Genomic DNA, 13,617 nt, shown 5'->3' with positions numbered 1-13,617 from the left:
TGAACATCACCAATGGCCTGTCTTGGTCCAACCACGTGGTCGCCACGGCCAAGAAAGCTCACCAGCACCTCTACTTCCTCAGGAGGCTGAAGAAATTTGGCATATCTCCTTTGACACTCACCAACTTTTATCAATACACCATAGAAAGCATCCTATCTGGATGCGTCACGGCTTGGTATGGCAAGGGGCCACAAGAAACTGCAGAGAGTTGTGGACACAGCCCAGCACATCACGGAAACCAGTCTCCCCTCCAGGGATTCTGTCTTTACCTCTCGCTGCCTTTGTGAAGCAGCGGCATAATCAAAGACACCACCCACCCGGATCATTCCCTCTTCTCTCCTTTCCCATCAGGCAGAAGATACAGGAGCCTGAGGGCACATGCCACCAGGCTCAACGACAGCTTCTATCCCACTGTGATAAGACTATTGAACGGTTCCCTTGTACAATGAGATGGACTCTTGACCTCACAATCCATCTTGTTTTGACCTTGCTCCTTATTGTCTACCTGCAATACACTTCCCTGTAACTGCGACACTTTACTCTGTATTCTGTTATTGTTTTTACCCTGTACTACCTCAATGCACTGTGTAATGAATTGATCTGTATGAAGGGTATGCAAGACAAGTTTTTCTACTGTACCTCAGTACAAGTGACAAAAATAAACCAACACCAAGTGGGAGACATGGGGGATGGAAGGGAAACAAACAAGAGGATTTCACATCAAAGCAGCTGGGACACACCTACCCCCAACAATTATTAACATGTTAACCATTATAATGTTAGTTAAGACAGCAAATGGTCAAATTTAAATTCCTGCACATTCATGCTGCTGCCGCCCATCATACACCTTCCCTTTTGTCTCTCATCTTCTTCCCTTATTTTCTGTATCAAATTTTCCTAGTTGTGATGAAAGGTCATTTGCCTGAAAAGTCAAATCTGTTCATAGGTAATTGGTTTATTATTGACACATGAACAAAGTTACAGTGAAAAACTTCTTTTTCCCCCACATCATCCATACAGATCATTTCACAACATCAGTACATCAAAGTAGTACAAGGGAATAGCAACAACAGAATGCAGAATATAGTGTTACAGTTACAAAGACAGTGCAGTGTAGATAGACAATAAGGTGCAAGGCTATGATGAGGTAGAGTGCGATGTCAAGAGTCCATCTTATTGTACAAGAGATCTGTTCAATAGTCTTATAACAGTGGGATAGAAGCTGTCCTTCAGCCTGCTGGTGTGTGCTTTCAAATCTTCTGCCTAATGGCCGGGGGGGGGGGGGGGGGGGGGGTTGTTAATTACCAATTAACAGACTTGACATTTTGGGTGGATGGCCTTTCATCACAACTAGGAAAATTTGATACAGAAAAAGAGGGAAGAAGAGACAAAAGGGAATGTCCAGGGTGGGAGGGATCTTTGATTATGTTGGCTGCTTTTCCGAGGCAGTGAGAAGTGTAGACAGAGTCCATGCAGGGGAGGCTGGTTTTTGTGACGTACTGCGTTAAGTTCACAACTCTCTGCAGTTTCTTGCGGTCTTGGGCAGACCAGTTGCAATACCAAGCTATGATGCATCCAGATAGGATGCTTTTGATGGTGCATCTTTTAAAATCGGTGAGGGTCAACAGGGACATGCAAAATTTCCTTAGCCGTCTGAGGAAGTAGAGGCACAGGTGTGCTTTCTTGGCCATGGTGTCCACGTGGCTGGACCAAGACAAGCTATTTGGTGATGTTTACACCAAGTAACTTGAAGCTCTCAACCATCTTCACCTCAGCACCATCGATGCAAACAGGGGCAATATGCTCCACCCCACTTCCTGAAGTCAATGACCAGCTCTTTTGTTTTCCTGACATTTGCTTACACAGTTACTCTCTCCACAAATGTTATCTGACATTTTTGTTTTATTTTAGATTTCCAACATCTCGTGTCAGTTACTTTCTACTCAGTGCAGTACCTCACCACATCCACCACCTATGAACATCCTCTTCCTGCCTCCCTCAACATGCAGGAAATTCTTTAAAAGCTGTCTCACGAACAAGAAATGCTGTTGAATATAACACTAAGCAGCTGCTAATGCACATACAGTAGAAAGCATCAATAACAAAATAGCTTAACCAAAATCAGGATTAGTGAACACAGATACAACATTCACACTTGATGAGATCAGTGTGCTATGCTGATGTGGAAATCTCTAAAGTGTTAGCTACTGTACCACAGAAACACACCCAACAATACAATTCCAGAAACTCCTACAACTTCATTATCATTACAACAAAAATATTTGAATCATGACTTCAGACTACTGCACACTGTACTTCATTGTTCAAAGGGAAGTATAATAAATGGTCAAGGGTTTGCGTGCAGTCCTGAATTTCCCACAACCACCCAAATTAGTACCACCCGTTCATGATCACAATCGAAAAGTAAAAAAAAACTGCAAAAGCACAAAAAGTTGGCAATAGACTTAGTTACGTGTTCAATTCCCTGACTGTGGTAGATTGGACCGTAGTACATTACATTAAAGAATAAAGCGTGCATTTTAAAATGAAAAAAGGAAGAATCAGATTTGAACAAAAACCTAAAAGGACACCGAAAAACTTGGGATGATTTATAATTCCGCCCATCCGAGATAGTGGTCGGTAAAGAGATTTTTTTTCTGACCACGTTGAACTGGCGATGAAAGAAATGACAACTGCAAAGGGTGACCACGTTTACCTCGGGAGTTTCAACAAGCTCACTGGTCGCCTTGAAGTTTGCCCTCAATTTAAATGGCAAACTCCAGAGCTGGGCGGAGGAGCGGGGGCTGACAGCGGGCCGGTGGAAGGAGGGGAGGGTCTCGGCTCGACGTCCCCAACCATCCCCCTTTCCCCCTCCGGTCCCCGGGGCGGGACTGAAAGGCAGCGCCGCCGGTACCGTCTGAACCAGCTTGGTTCTTTCCCCCACCCCCCCCGCTCAGCCATGCCCGGGGAATGAGGGCGGCCGGAGATGGGGCGCCGTTAATTATGAACGCCGATGTGAAGTGACCATATTACACACACAAAGACACGTGTGTGCGGGCACCGGGGGCTTTTAAGTGAAAGAAAAGGAGGTTAAAATAAAAAGGGAGGTTGAAAGAAAAGGAGCCGCCCCCGGATCCTGGGCGCGTTCCCGGATCTCCGGATCTCCCCTTCACCCCGCTCACGGACGGGCGGCACCGCTGCCCCGCCCTGCCCTTACCCCGCCCGGTCGTCGTTCACCCCATCCCCCTACCCCAGCTGCCGTCCAGCTCACCTGCCGGCCTCGTACGTCGCCCGCCGGGGCTGCCGCTGCCTCCGCCTCACGCCTCTCCCTCACACACACAACAATGAAATGGCCCGGCCGCCAACCCGCCATGGCGCCCGCTCACACACGCAGGAAGTGACGCCGGCCCGGGGAACGCGCCCCCGGGCGAGCCGCCGCCCGGCGCACTCTTGTGTGTGTGTGAGTGAGAGAGTGGGTGGCGGGGCTGTGACCGCCGGTCACCGCGGCGGTGCAAGGGCAATGCAAACCTCAATGCACCCCCAAACACATCATCCCCATCAATTCTCACCCTCTTCAAATTTTCACACATTGCGCTCTCCAAAGCAAAAAAAACCACTCCATGCTCCCTTTTAATTAATAAGAAACTAGTTAGAAAACTACAATGTAAATTTAAAGTAATATCGATGCCTAATAATGCACTATGCATAAAAGACCTTAGGGGTACCGGTGCGCCCACCGTCTTCTCCAGCAACACCATGTGTATTTGTAATTGCAAAGCTTGCATATTAGAACAGCGTTTCCACATGGTGCCCAAATTACTACAATTTAAAGCAGAGTCAGCATGCAACAGACACAGTATCTGCGTGCGGAGCCCCAGGCACCGATCTTCGGCACAGATACATCACTACCACAGTTTTAGCATATGTGGGCACAGACTTGGGTATCAAGAGTTGAAACACAACCAAGGCAAACATTTATTGAGCTCGTTAAAAGGGCTACCTCGGTACAAGTGACAATAATAAACCAATACTCACCCTAATAAGCAACTTAAAAAAGACATGATAGTCATGCATGTTGACAGGGGTCCCGCCACCTCTGTAACATTAATAAGTTCTCAGACAACACCACTGTCGTGGGCTGGATCTCAAATAATTCAAATAATGATGAGATGGAGTACAGAGAGAGAGAGACAAATGGCATGGTGTCATGACAACAACCTTTCCCTCAATGTCAGCAAAACAAAAGACCTGGTCATTGACTTCAGGAAGCGGGGGGGGGAGAGTTAGGGTGGGGGGGGAGTTAGGGGTGGGGGAGCATATGCCCCTGTATGTATCAACAGTGCTGAGGTGGAGATGGTTGAAAACTTCAATTTCCAAGGTCTAAACATCACCAAGAGCTTGAACTGGTCCAAGTGCTTAGAAGCTACAGCCAAGAAAGCACACCTAAGGAAATTTAACATGTCGCCATTGACCCTCTCCAATTTATAAAGATGGACCATAGAAAACATCCTTTCTGGATGCATCACAGCTTGGTATGGCAACTGCTCTGCCTGTGACCACAAGAAATAGCGGAGAATCGTGGACATAGCTCATCACATCACAAAAACCAGCCTCCCCTCCATGGACTCTATCTACACTTACTGCTGCCTCAGGAAAGCAACCAATATAACCAAAGAACCCCTCCCACCCCAGACATTGTCTCTTATCCAACCCCCCCATCGTGCAGAAGATACAACAGCTTGAAAACACACCCCACCAGGCTCAAGGAGAGCTTCTATCCTGCTGTTATGAGACTCTTGAACGATAAAGATGAAATCTAGACCTCACAATCAACCTCATCGTGGCCTTCCACCTTATTGTCTACCTGTACTGCACTTTTCTGTAACTATTACACTATATCCTGCATTCTGTTATTGCTTTTCTCTTTGTACTAACTCGATGAACTTATGTTTTGAAATTATCTGTATGGATGGCGTGCAAAACAAAGTTTTTCACTGTACCTCAGTACATGTGATAATAATAAACCAATTACCAATGACATGATCATGTGCCTGCCCGAAAGTGATCAAATTGACTGATCATTTAATTGTGAGTATTGATACCTTTAGTTGCATAATGTATCCCCAGCCTTTTCATCGCAGTTGCATCAAATAAAGCTTATCAGCAAACTACTTGAGATATGAGGACCATTGGTCATTTAAGCAGCTTCTTAAATATAGAAATATAAAAGAGAGGTGAAACAATTAAGCAAAACAAAATCCCGAGCTGAGGTTTGAGACAACTCTAGACACAAAAGCCAGTTGTGCAAGTAAAGAAATTGGGGATGCGTCACCATCAAGAACTGGAGATGTCATTACATTGGAGCAACAAGGAGAATTTTATAACTGAGATATTGCAGGACCAATGTAGGCCACTGAGAAAAGAGTGATAAATGAATGGGTTTCAGATAGTGGAGTTTGGGGAAAGATCATGTGACAAAAGTACAGAATGCATGTACAGAGTTCTGTTCACACATTGAGCAAACACTGAGTGTACAGTCTGAGATACTGCTGACTTCATTCCAACAGCAGCTGACCTAGTAGATAAAGAAAGCTCTGAAACAGAATCCCCCACAGAGAAAGCACTGACGTTCAGAGATACTCCTACTCAAAATCACAACTAACGATGAATCTTCAAAGTTGTTTAAAATACACAAAGAAAACCATGCAGTCAACATTATTCAGAGGTAAAGCCTCAGACACCAACCTAAAGCACACACAGATAACAATGCAACAAACATCCCAGATTTTTATCATGCAATTCACATTGAAAAATATCCCAAGTAATTCAGTGAGAAAAGGAATGGATATGAAGGTTTCGCATCAGTGTTAGGCATAATCAAAGGCAAGGTTTAATAGATACTAGCAGCGAGTTCTAGGGTTTTTGGAAAGTAGCGCATTGAGGTGGTTAAAAATTGTTTCATTGGGGGAGGGGAATGTAAAGGAAACTTCAGTCACAAGATCACGTGATACAGAACAGAGATAAGATCACAGACAAATTTTAGACAGATTTTGAAGATAATGCAGGACTGAGAGGCAAATTAGGTCAGTGAAAATTGTGGCAATAGATGACTGGATCACAATGCAAGCAATATGTCATTTTTTAATGCCAAAGCATGTGCATACAAAGTTCATAATCTCATGATTTGAAGCAAATAAAAGTAACAGTGCCACAGGCCCATTGAACGAGTAAATCTACAGTAAGTAGCACAATAGAGGTCATCTTCTTCTTTGGCAGTCCCTTGGGGTCAAGGATGACTAGTCTCCACTCCAGTTTAGTGGTGACTGATGAGCCCAATGTAGGATCCACAGACCCTACCATAGTTGGGGCAGAAGCTGATTGACAGGCAGATGGGTAGTAGTTTGGGAGGTGGCAAGCTCATTCTGCCTTTTATTGTGGGCTTTTGTGTATTCCCAACAGAAGGATTCATGTTTCTCAATGTCATCTCGAATGTTGCTTTGTCATTTTAAGCAGTCATGATCTAGGGATTTCTTCCAGTCAGTGGGGATGTTACATCACTTGTCAGAGGAACGTTGGACATCTGGAAGCCATTTCCTCTGCCCAGCTGGTCATTTCGTGCCATCAACTGAGCTTGGTCATAGGTGAGAGAACTCCGAATAAAATGTCACTTACAGGATTCTGTGCAGGGCATGCAAATGATGTCACCTCTCCAGTGGAAAGGACTGAGTGTAATTAGGGCCTCATTGCTGAGAGACTACACTGACATTGGTTCACTTATCATGTCTGTGGAATTTGGAGGATTTTTCAGAGGCAATATTGGTCATATCTCTCCAGTGATTTGAGCCTGTTTTAGGTGGTTCATGTCTCAAGGCAGACCGGAGGTAAGGGGTTCCTGTTCCACACTCCCCCCTCCCCCCGCACCCCCCCCCCCCGCCACCCATTAGGCCTGAGCCTTCAGTTGGGTTTGAGGCAAAAGAAAGAAAAAAGCACAGGAGGTCCAGCAACCCACTAATATTTACAACACACGTGGATTCTTTAGTTATTTAGGGCCCAGTATCCAGGAGCTCAAGTCTATCTGAGCCAACAGTGGAGGTGAATTTATCAGGAACTAAGAGTCAGTCAGCATCTGCTAGAATGAACAATGGAAGGGTGACAGCAGGAGAGTTGAACATGCACAGAAAGAATAATGCAACCAGCGGTATACTCAGGCAGGCTTGTACACTCAGAGCCACAATTAAGAGCACATAGAAATTATGAGAAGATATCTTTATTAGTCATATGTACATCAAAACACACAGTGAAATGCATCTTTTGCGTAAAGTGTTCTGGGGTCAGCCTGCAAGTGTCGCCACGCTTCCGGCGCCAACATAGCATGCCCACAACTTCCTAACCCGTACGTCTTTTGAGAGAGAAGGAGGGAGAGAGAGGGAGGGAGAGAGAGGGGAACTGTTCTACAAAAGTGCAGAATGTGGCCTGGGGAAAATGATTACGCAACAAATTCAATCATTATGCCTGGTGTTGTTATCTCCGGCTGTGCGAACCTTGTGGTCACCTTAATAGAAAGTCAGGGATCAGTTAGCTTTTGCATTCAGCATCTACAATCCTGAAATAAAGCTTTGTATCTTAATTGTTGGAAATATATATGCCTTGTACAGGATTTCTCACCTTTGGACAAGCGTTCCATGTAAATTTAATAGCGAACCTAGGAATGAGAGTGAGGTGAACCAAAAATGAGTGAGCAATAAAATTTCAGAGAATGTAATGGATCTTCTGGATTTACCTCTCTGTTCCACACATCTATACTATGTCTGTTGTAATAGCATTCACTGTGCTTCAAGTATTTAAATCTGTGGTACATCTGTTGCAATTAATTTGTGCTAATTAAGGCTCTGAATATAGGATGATAATTTAATGAAATTCACTAGAATATTATTGGTGTTGTGGAGCGAGGCAATGGGGAAGATTTTATGAATTTATGCTTACACAGCAAACCTATATGAATGGAAAATCCAAGAATCATAGAATCATAGAAAGGTACAGGACAGAAACAGGCATTTACAGCCCACTGTGTCCATGCCTACCACAGTGCCTATCCAGGGTCCATATCCCTTTATTCCTTTCCTCTCCAAGTACCTGTTCAAGTACCTTTTAAACATTGTAATAGTAGCTGCCTCCACCACCTCATCTGGCAGCTCATTTCAGATATTCACCATCCTCTCTGTGGAAAAATGTACCCATCAGATCTCCTTTAAATTTCTCCCCCTTACCTTAAAACTGTGCCCTCTAGATCTCGACTCCCCTATGGGATACATATAGGAGTATAGTTCCAGACTCCCACATGGATCCCATTGGGGATTTATATGGTATCCACTGACCTTTAAATGGGTGATGGGGGGTAGGGTTGGAGGGGGATATGGGACAAGGAACAAAAATGGGAGGACCACAGTTGGATTGGACGATGGGGGGGGGGGGGGCGGTGGAAGAGCGAGAGAGAGAAATACAAGAGGTAAGGCTTACCTAACATTGGAAAATTCAATGTTCATACCATTGGGATGTAGGCTACACAGACTAGTATGATTTGTTCTTCTTATAGTTTGAGTTTTGCCTCAGCTGAGCAGTGGAAAAGGCTGAGGATGGGCAGGTTGGTGTGGGAATGGGAAGGGGAGTTGAAATGGCATGTAACTGAGAGATCAGGATGGCCATTGTGGACAGAGCACAGGTGCTCTGCAAACCTGTCACCTAGTCTGCGCTTGGTCTCACCTAGGTAGAGGAGACCACATCGGGAGCATCAAAAGCAATTGACAAAGTGGAGGAGGTGGACGTAAATATTTGCCTCACCTGAAAGGGCTGTTTGGGTCTGTTGATGGTGGTGAGGAACGAGGTGAAGGAACAAGTGTTGCACCTCCTAGAGTTGTAGGGAAAAGTGTCAGACATTTTGTAAGATGTATTTGAACTTATTTATACATCACATTTTTCATACTTTACACTTATGGAGGTTTCTGTTTGTAATTTTGACAGAGTGATGATGTTCATGGCATCCAGGGTTTTCTGCTTCCAACATGGATAGTGACCATACTTTATCCTTAACCACACTGCATACTTAACAAATGTGATGGAGGTGAGAAGGAAAGGAGCTGAAGGCAGTGGGACAGAAATAGGAGAGTAAAAGCTCGAATGTGGGAAACTGATCTTGTGCAATAAAGCAGAATTGATTGACAGACTTAACAATGTTTTGAAAATTGGACAGAAGAAGGTGGGAAAGAACAATACTGCAAAGAGCAATGACAGCCTGTGTTTATATATTGACTTGTTCCCATTTGTTTTGAGGTGTTTCGAAGATTAAATATTGCTCCAACAGTAGGTTTGGTTCAGTTGGTCACTCTCTTGCCTCTTAATCAGAGCGTTGTATCTTTAGGTCCCACTACAGAGAACTGAGCATGAAAATCTAACATGATACTTCAGTGTGAAAAAACAACAAGGTGCTGGAGGAACTCAGCCGGTCAGGCAGCATCCATGGAGAAAAGCAGACGGTCAATGTTTTGGGTCAGGATTCTTATTCAGGACTGACCCAAAACATTGACCATCTGCTTTTCTCCGCGGATGTTGCCTGACCTGCTGAGTTCCTTCAGCATCTTGTTTTTTTCATCTAGATTCCAGCATCTGCAGTCCTTTGTTTCCCTAATACTTCAGTGTAGTACTGAGGGAGCAATCCACTGTCAGAGATGCTGCCTTTCAGGCAAGTCACTGAGTTATCGCACGGAAACAGGCCCTCTGACCCAGAAAGTTCGCATTAACCATTAAGCACCTATTTTCACTGATTCTATTGTAATCCTATTTTAACACTCCACATTCCCGTTTACTCCCCCAGATTCTATCATTACCTACTCACTAGTGGTAATAATATACAGCAGCCAAATAACCTACCCACAGGTCTTTGGAATGTGGGAGGAAACCAGAATACTCAGAAGATACCCACATGATCGCAGGGAGAATGTGCAAACTCTACAAGAACAGTTTCGAAGGTCAGGTCTGAGACAGCACAGTTTTGTTACTGCGCTGCCCAGGGGAGGTGAGGCAATGGATCGCAATTGTGTTTGAAACAATGAGATTAATTTCACCCTAATCACAAGTCAGTGTCAAAGGCCATGTATCCCATACTCTGGTGGAGAGTCATGTGTAGCTTATTAATCATAACATGAACATATCATGGCAGGCATGGTAGTGTAGCAGTTAGCGTGATGCTATTACAGTGCCAGTGACCTGGGTTCAATTCCGGCTGCTGTCTGTCAGGAGTTTGTACGTTCTCCCCATGACTGCGTGGGTTTCCTCCGGGTGCTCCTGTTTCCTCCCACATTCCAAAGAAGTACGGGTTAGGGAGTTGTGAGCATGCAATGTTGGTGCCGGAAGTGACACTTGTAGGCTGCCCCCAGAACATCTCTATGCAAAAGATGCATTTCACTGTACATGTGACTAATAAAGAAATCTTATCTTATATCCCTGACTCACCGACCTTATAAATTTCCCCGCTCATGTTTTGTTACGGTAGTGTAGTGGTTAGCATCACGCTATTACAGCACCAGTGGCCTGGGTTCAATTCCCGCCACTGTCTGTAAGGAGATTGTACGTTCTCCCCGTGTGTCTGTGTGGGTTTCCTCCGGGTGCTCAGGTTTCCTCCCACATTCCAAAGGTTAGGTACAGGTTAGGAGCTGTGAGCATGCTATGTTGGCACCCAAAGAGTGGCGACACTTGCGGGCTGCCCCCAGCACATTCTCAGTAATGCAAAAAGATGCATTTCACTATGTGTTTTGATGTACATGTGACTAATAAGTAAATATCTTAACGTTACAGCAAGACTGAGATTAGCCTTGTTAAAGCCACATCTGACCAAAACATTTTAAATTTAGTTAGTTCTATTTCTTTCCCTACTATTTCACAATCCTCTTCAATTTCCTCTCAAATGTTATTTTACATTGGTTTTACCCTTTCTTCAAAGAAGATGTTAAAAACAACCTTTTCAAAACCACGAAAGTCATTAAATGAAGGCCTGGTTTACATTCTCAGATGAACGTGCAAGATCTCATGTCAGCATTTCTTAGAACACAGGCTTATTCTTGATATTATGGACAATATTTATTCCTTAATCAATGTTACAAATACAGAACATCTGCACATTGTCATATTGCTGTTTGCAGTAGACTGCTTAATACAAATTGGTCACTGTGTTGCCTACATTACAACAGTGACTACATATCTCAAAAGTAATTCCTTGACTGTTAAGCACTTTGGGACATCTTGCAAAGTTACAAAATTGTCAAAATGCAAGATTCTCTTCTTTCTGTTCATTTAAGGTGTTTTGTCATGTCGTAGAGTCATCAATTCAAAGAGCCATAAAGCATGGAAGCAGGCCCTTCGGCCCAACCTGTCCATGCCAACCGAGTTGCCTACCTGAGGTAGTCCCATTTACCTATGTTTGCTCCATATCCCTCTAAACCTTTTCTATCCATGTATCTATCCAAATGTCTTTTAAACATTGTAATTGTACCTGCCTCTACCACTTACTCTGGCAGCTCATTTTGCATACCCACCACCCTCTGTGTGAAAAAGTTGTCCCTCGGGTCCCTTTTAAATATTTCCCTGCTAACTTTAAATCTATGCCCTCTAGTTTTAGACTCCCCTACTCTGGGAAAAATCAATGTGCAATCTTGATTTAGCTAACAGTGTCATTGTTAATGTGAACTTTATGACTAAGGATATGTTCTCTGCCACACACTAAAGGGGACATATACAGCACGTGGAGATATTCTGGCTCATTGCAGAATAGATATCAAACAAAGCCTGATGAACTTTGACAACATACACTCATATTTAGCCACAGATTGATTATTATTTTGTAATTTCTGGAGTCAAGCAACTAAACAGGTTGTGCTAATAACTTCTCTCTTTTCTTTATCTCTGTTAATACAATTGTGAACTTTCATGGAGTGAGATGAAATTAGAGGGTTGACCTGAAGAAATTAATAGCTATGATTACGGACTATCTAGTGAACAAACTTGCTTTGTTGTTTGTACCATTACCAGTCCAATAAAACAAACTGTAACTTAATAAACTAATATTACAGAATGTTTCAAACAATGCATGCAAATTAATATCCCCAGACAATAGGATTGTGATCTCCATAGCAAGATTCGATGAGGTATCAATGATAACTCCCCAATGACAACATATTGCAATTTTGATACTAAGGCAATAATCTGTTACAAGTCACAATTAATAGATCAGTTCTGGAAATCTTTGATCCTGTTATTTTTCACATAAACTAGACAATTTCAAAAGATTGTCTTTAAAAGTAGTTGATAAATATGCTCCAAAAATATTGCTGCAAATTGGTTTCTCTTAAATCTGTAATGCTAAAATTGGTATTGCACAGAAACACTGAAAACATTAAAAATGTAAGCCGGTACAGAAATCTGTAAATTCATTTATGAAGCTATATGAAGCTAAATGAAACTATGCTTCATTTGGTCCCTTATTTCTAGTTTCAACATTGACCATTTATGAAATTAACTTGCCACCAATGTTATTGACTTAGCAGCTATACTTTTTGTTACTTTTTTTTCCAAAAAGGTGGGTAAAATCTCAAATCCAATCTATCTCAAACTCTCCCACTTCACATTTTTATTGACTAGATGCTTGCAGCCACCTTGCTGTCAGGAGGCAGATCGCTCCTTTAAATATTTTAACCTGGCTGCTTGCCTCTTTTTACTCTGATCCAGCATTATCAGTGGCCAGCTTTCCTGGGATTTGAGAAATCCAGCAGTTAAACAAAGATGAGGAATGATATGTGAAACATAAAAGTGCTTTTCAAGCACGGCTTGTGAATCAGGACAAACAAGAGTGCTTTTCCCCATTGGTCCCATATAAAACTATTGAACCCCAAGTGAAAGCTAACAACTTCCCGATGACCCACAGGTTGCAATCACCTTGTCCCCATCAAAATCTCCTCGGCATACAAGCTCTCCCACAATGGCTCACAATGGTCACCATGATATTTGCCTCCCTCCTCTTTTTTTTCCTTAAGTCAGACTGACTCAAAAGAACTACCTCCCAGACAACCCCAATCTGAGTGTCTACAAAAGAAATTTTGAGACCAAAAGTGGCAATCTTCTTCTTAATAATTCCCTTATGTGATGTAAACATTGCTGGCACAGCCAGCTTTTGTTACCTATGCTAAACTGTTCTCGAGAAGGTGGTGGTGAGCCACCTGCTTGAATTGCTGGAATTATTCTGTTGAGGGACTCCCATGTTGTTTCTGGGCAGGAAGTTCCAGGATTTAGATCAAGTGTTGGTGAAGAAACTGATTTAATTCCAATTCAGGCATTCGTAGGACTCGCTGTGTGAGGAGTGGTAAGCTTCCTCTGCACCGACTGGTCACGTCTTTCTTAGCAGTGGATGTTGCAGGTTTGGGATGTTTTGTTGAAGGAGTCTTGGCAAGTGATTGCAGTGCTTATTCTGGACAGTACACACTGCAGCAAGTGCACGAGGGCCAGACGAAGTGAATATTTAAGGTGGATGGGACATCAATCCAGGAAGCTGTTTTGTCCCGGAAGCCTATTGAA

The 13,617-nt window shown here is 43.4% G+C and overlaps 1 protein-coding gene across 9 annotated transcripts in view; it reads right to left on the bottom strand.

The window, feature by feature from the left end:
• LOC127578703 (disks large-associated protein 4-like) overlaps window positions 1–13,617 on the bottom strand; it is a 435,166-nt gene that overhangs the window by 44,328 nt on the left and 377,221 nt on the right. For 2 of the 9 annotated variants that reach the window (XM_052031024.1, XM_052031025.1), the window contains exon 1: window positions 3,272–3,504. The exons of the other annotated variants lie outside the window; for them this stretch is intronic. The gene's annotated coding sequence lies outside the window, so the exon portion shown is untranslated. Of the gene's footprint in view, window positions 1–3,271; window positions 3,505–13,617 lie in introns of those variants that run through there. 9 annotated transcript variants of the gene reach the window in all.

Source organism: Pristis pectinata, chromosome 16 (genome assembly GCF_009764475.1).
Source record: "Pristis pectinata isolate sPriPec2 chromosome 16, sPriPec2.1.pri, whole genome shotgun sequence".
Classification (NCBI taxonomy): Eukaryota; Metazoa; Chordata; class Chondrichthyes; order Rhinopristiformes; family Pristidae; genus Pristis; species Pristis pectinata.
Note: the sequence above shows the minus strand (reverse complement) of the source record. Positions and strands in the feature narration are given on the sequence as shown.